At 56.0% G+C, this 4,647-nt stretch overlaps 1 non-coding gene across 1 annotated transcript; it reads right to left on the minus strand.

The window, feature by feature from the left end:
* Positions 1 to 189: 189 nt before the first annotated feature.
* On the minus strand, positions 190 to 262 carry TRNAV-AAC. The gene has a single exon. It is a non-coding gene; the product is annotated as a tRNA-Val (tRNA).
* Between the last annotated feature and the right edge of the window lie 4,385 nt (positions 263 to 4,647).

Raw genomic sequence — 4,647 nt, forward strand, 5'->3', positions numbered from 1 at the left:
GCCGCCGCTTCCGGGACGCGAGTTCCGGCCGGGGGCGGCTCGGGAAACCGGGGAATAAGCCGAGTTTAATGTAACGTTCCCGCCGGGCCGCGCTGCCGCTTTAATTAAAACAACTCTGGTGAAACGGGTTTAAAAACCGAGAGCAGCGCCCTGGTTCCCGAGGAAAATAAAAGAAGCCTCCTCGGCGGGTGTTTCCGCCCGGTTTCGAACCGGGGACCTTTCGCGTGTTAGGCGAATGTGATAACCACTACACTACGGAAACGCCGCTGGGGTGCCCCCTTCCCGGTTATCGACTAATTCCCTCCCTCCCACCCGTCCTCGCTGTCCCCACCACGACCTGTGATGTCTCATCCTGCCCCGCGAAGTGCCCAAAGCACCGGGATCGGGGAGATCTGCATCCCAAGGGACCCGTCAAACACCCCACGAAGACCCACATCCTCCCCCCACCTCCCGTCCCCTCTCCCCCCGCAGCGCCCGCAGGTCACCCCCAAGCGCGGGGGGCTCCGGGGGTGTCCGGCGCTGCCCACACACACCGGGAATAGCACGTTCCATGTGAAACAGAACCTTCAAGGAGGAGATGGGGAGTGTTTGGCACTGCTGGAAGGGCAGATGAACGCACAGCCGAGCTGGGAACAGGACACAGAGTGTGTCACACCAGGCAGCGACTCCTCTGCAGGCCTCTCGCTGCAGCTGGAGTTGGAGAATGGGGAAGCCACTAATCCTCCCGGATTTTCTACTCCACCAGGCACTAAAAATGCCTGATCTTGGAAGCAGTTACAGAAGGGAACTTGGTTTTGCCATCCTTTGCAAAGGGGAACACGAGCGAAACCCCAGCCGGTGGGAGAAGAAGTAAAAAGAGCTGAGAGAAATGAAATAGGAAAGGCTCCACAGTGGCAGGGAAGGGAAAGGGGAAAGGAAAGAAAGCTGGAAGCAAGTAGCGACAACGTTCTGTTGAGTTTGGCAGTGGCAGCTACAAGATTTCTTAATGCTACTGCTGTCATCTTGCAGAGGTTCTAATGGCTGCAAGGATGTGTGTGCAAAGAGGTGACAAAATGAGCATCCTTAATAGCTCTTTTTGTGCTTGTAACATCTCCCAGGTCCATGTGGAAAAACACTTCTGGGAATCCACTTCTGCACAACTGTAGCACTCAGCATGAGTTTGACATTGCAACCCACCCCCATATCTCCCCAACACAGATAACACAATAACATAGTAACATAATTACACCCATTTTGTTCCTGCAAGATCTTCAGCAGTCCCCAAGGATTAAATTTTAATAACTGTAAATAAACTAATAAAACACAGTACAAATTAACTAATGCATATGTATTGGTATTGACATAATAATATTTTCAGTCACAGTTTGATGACCATGGTTAAGGAAGGAAGGTCCTGTTTAGGTCACATGCTACAACCTTCTCCAAGGAGCTGAATGGTCTCAGCTCTCACAGCTGCTGAATTTGCCTGGACTGTGAAGAGGTCAAATGTATTTCCAGTATTTTTTTCAAAATAAACCACATAATCTAGATATATACATTCCCAATGTCCTTTACCTATGACAACTCCAGAGTACCTTGACCAGAGGGAGATGCTGGTGTTGCCATGGAGACTGGGGTGGAAAAGTACTTGTCCGATACCACTGTATTTTGTTTGATTCCTGTAGGTATCCAAAAAAGCGTGAGATTGTCATGTTCTGGGCAGATGAGAGGCTGTGGGGAAGAAATGGCACAGCTATTCCCTGAGCAGGCTGATGTGCCAGCTCTGTGTCTGTCCAGGCTGTGCTCACACTCGATGTCTCAGCACACACCATGTCATGGACTCCAGTTATGGTGTCACCCACAGTGACCATCAGTGACCCCAATCTTTGAAGGCTGCTCCTTGCCCCGTGTTATTTTCCAGCTTGACCTGGACAGCTGTGAACTTAAACAGCACCGAGCGTGGGTTCTCAAAGAAAGTGGCACATCTTACGTCAGCAGAGCTGAGAAGCTGCTTGTACGAGACACAAAAGTAAAATGAACTATGTGTGTCTCAGGCTCAAGGAAGAGATGACTAATTATCCTACTGAGGTGGAAAAAACTTACCACCTTCCGTGAAATTACACTTCAGAATCAAAGGTTTAGTTGCCCTGAAACCCTCTGTCACTGTCCTGATGCTGGCACAGAGTTATCAGCGATTGACAAGCTCCGCTCCAATTCTATCATGAATGAATTATCATCATGTTGGCGTAAGGACTTACTCCCACTCTAGTCCTTTCTGCTGTTTTGTGGTGGCCTCTTCCCTGGAATTAAGTTGAATGCATGGTCCCGGGAGGTGTTGGGGTCAAACTCAGAGCTCCTCCTAATAAGAAACTTTCAGTTTTGTTAGAACTTTTCTCTCTTCCCTGAGTGCCTCCCAGCCAACTACTGTGTCAGAGTACAGGGAGGCTGAGCCTAAAACAGTGCACAGAAAACGGTTCTAAAATACATGTGATTTTATAACAGATTTTACTTAACACTTCATGGAAAATAACCTGAGATTACAGTTACCTGGGAGCCAGAGTCTAGGGGGAACACCAATAAAATCATCTGGCACGATTTATTCCTAGTTAGTCCATGAATACATCTTTCTGAATAGGTGTACAATACTTTTTTTGAGAGGCTCTTTACCAGAACGATAATGAACAGCACATGTATGACTAAAGTTGAGAAGACCAAGAGCTCTACACTATTGCTTTACACTCCGTTGTACCTGCACAACTGCACTGCCTGGGAACGCCTTGCTTTTCCATGGAAATCTCAGTGTCAGAAAGCAAACACACTAAAACCTCTCTGAGGAACGTGACGCCGCAGAGGGGAGGCAGCCGGTGCCCAAGGGGAGTGCTCCAGGAAGCAGGTCCTTCAGGGAGCATCCGCCTGGCACCGAGAGGTCACGGCAGAGATAAACAAATACTCTCATCCAATGGAGCGCGGGGGGCTGGCACAGCCCTGCGCCGGGGGGAAGGCGGGGTCTGCGCCCGGCTCCTTATCCAGGGCTCCTCGGCTGGGACGGGCAGGACAGGACTTGAATGTGGGCCCGGGCCCCCAAGTTCAGCCCCCGGGCACCAAGTCGTGGCCCTAAACCCCCAGACACCAGCACCCAAAATCCTAGCACCAGCCCCTAAATCCTGGCACCAGCTCCTAAATCTTGGTACCAGCTCCCAAAATCCCTGGCACAAGCTCCCAGACCCCAGGTACCAGCCCCTAAATCCTGGCACCAGCCCCCGAATCCCACTCCAAGCCCCGGGCCCGGCTCCGTGTCCCGGTTCCCTATCCCAGATCCCAGCTCCATTCCCAGATCCTGGATCCCGGCCGCGGTGCGGAGCGGGCGCGCTCCCGGTCCTGGCGCGCTCCCGCGAGCACGCGGCGCGTTCCAAACTCCCGCCACTCTGAACGCCCCGCCCCCTCTTCCTGACCTATCCAATGGCGGTGGAGGAGGGCGCCCCTCCTGCCAATGGGAGCGCGGTGGGCGTGGCCGCGGTCCTTTAAGAGGCGGTGCGGGGCGCGCCCCTGGTGCGTGCCGTGTGGGGAGGCCCCTTGCTAACTAACCCTAATGGCGCCCGCGCTCCCCTCGCCTGCCCGCTGTTTTATTCGCTGACTTTCAGCGGGCGAGGGGAGCGCCCGGGGGGTGGGGGGAGGAGGAGGAGGTCAGGGGTCCGGCATTAAAAAACGTCAGCGAGGGGGCTCCTCACCCCGGCCCGCTCTGGGGTCCCCGTCCCGCAGTCCGGAGCGCTCCCGCCGCCGCGCCGCACGGAGGCCGCGGTCGGCCGGCCCAGAGCCACTGCCGCCGCGAAGAGCTCGTCTCTGTCAGCCTCGGCGGCGGCCGGGAGTACAAAGGCTGTCCCCCCCCAGCCCCGGGCAGTCGGGGGTCCCAGCAGAGCAAACCGGGAGCGGCGCCGCCGGGCTGGGCAGCCGCGGCTCCCTCAGCCGTGGGGTGCGCGGCCGGCGCCGCCCCGACACCCCCCAAACCCCCCCATTTCCACCGGCACGGTCCGACCCCCCGGGGTCGGGGGATCCAAGCGGACCCTCCGGCTCTGCTGGGCCGGCCGGGGACGCCAAAGGGAGCCCCCAAGGCGTCGGTCCCCGCCGAGGTTCGCTGTGTGCCCCCCGGTGCGGGATGCCGAGATCTTATCTGGGAGAGAGAGCCCTGCGGCCATGGGAGCTCGGAAATGCCGGATTTAGCGCATCGAGTTTAGGAAACGTTGAGTTCTACTCATCGATTTCTAGCAGCGCGGGGCTGAATTTGCGGAAACATGCGAGACTGAGCACTGGGGACAAATACTTCGCTGAGGTGTGGAACAGGGATTGTGAGGGGAAGGTGTCGGGGCTTGTCCCCATTCCTCTCTCTGTGCCGAGGCCTTGGCGCTGCCATGAAGAGAACCTGCCCTTGGTGTGCCAGGCCCGGCACCAAACCTGGCTGAGGTGTGCCAGGCCCGGCACCAAACCTGCCTATGGTGTGCTGAGCCACAGCACCAAAACCTGCCTGAGTTGTACCAGGCCCGGCACCAAAGCTGGCTGAGATGTGCCAGGCACAGCACCAAAACCTGCCTGCGTTGTACCAGGCACAGCACCAAAACCTGCCTGCGTTGTACCAGGCACAGCACCAAAACCTGCCTGAGTTGTACCAGGCAC

The sequence above is a fragment of the Neopelma chrysocephalum genome, unplaced genomic scaffold, assembly GCF_003984885.1.
Source record: "Neopelma chrysocephalum unplaced genomic scaffold, ASM398488v2 Primary Assembly neopelma1_69, whole genome shotgun sequence".
Lineage (NCBI taxonomy): Eukaryota > Metazoa > Chordata > Aves > Passeriformes > Pipridae > Neopelma > Neopelma chrysocephalum.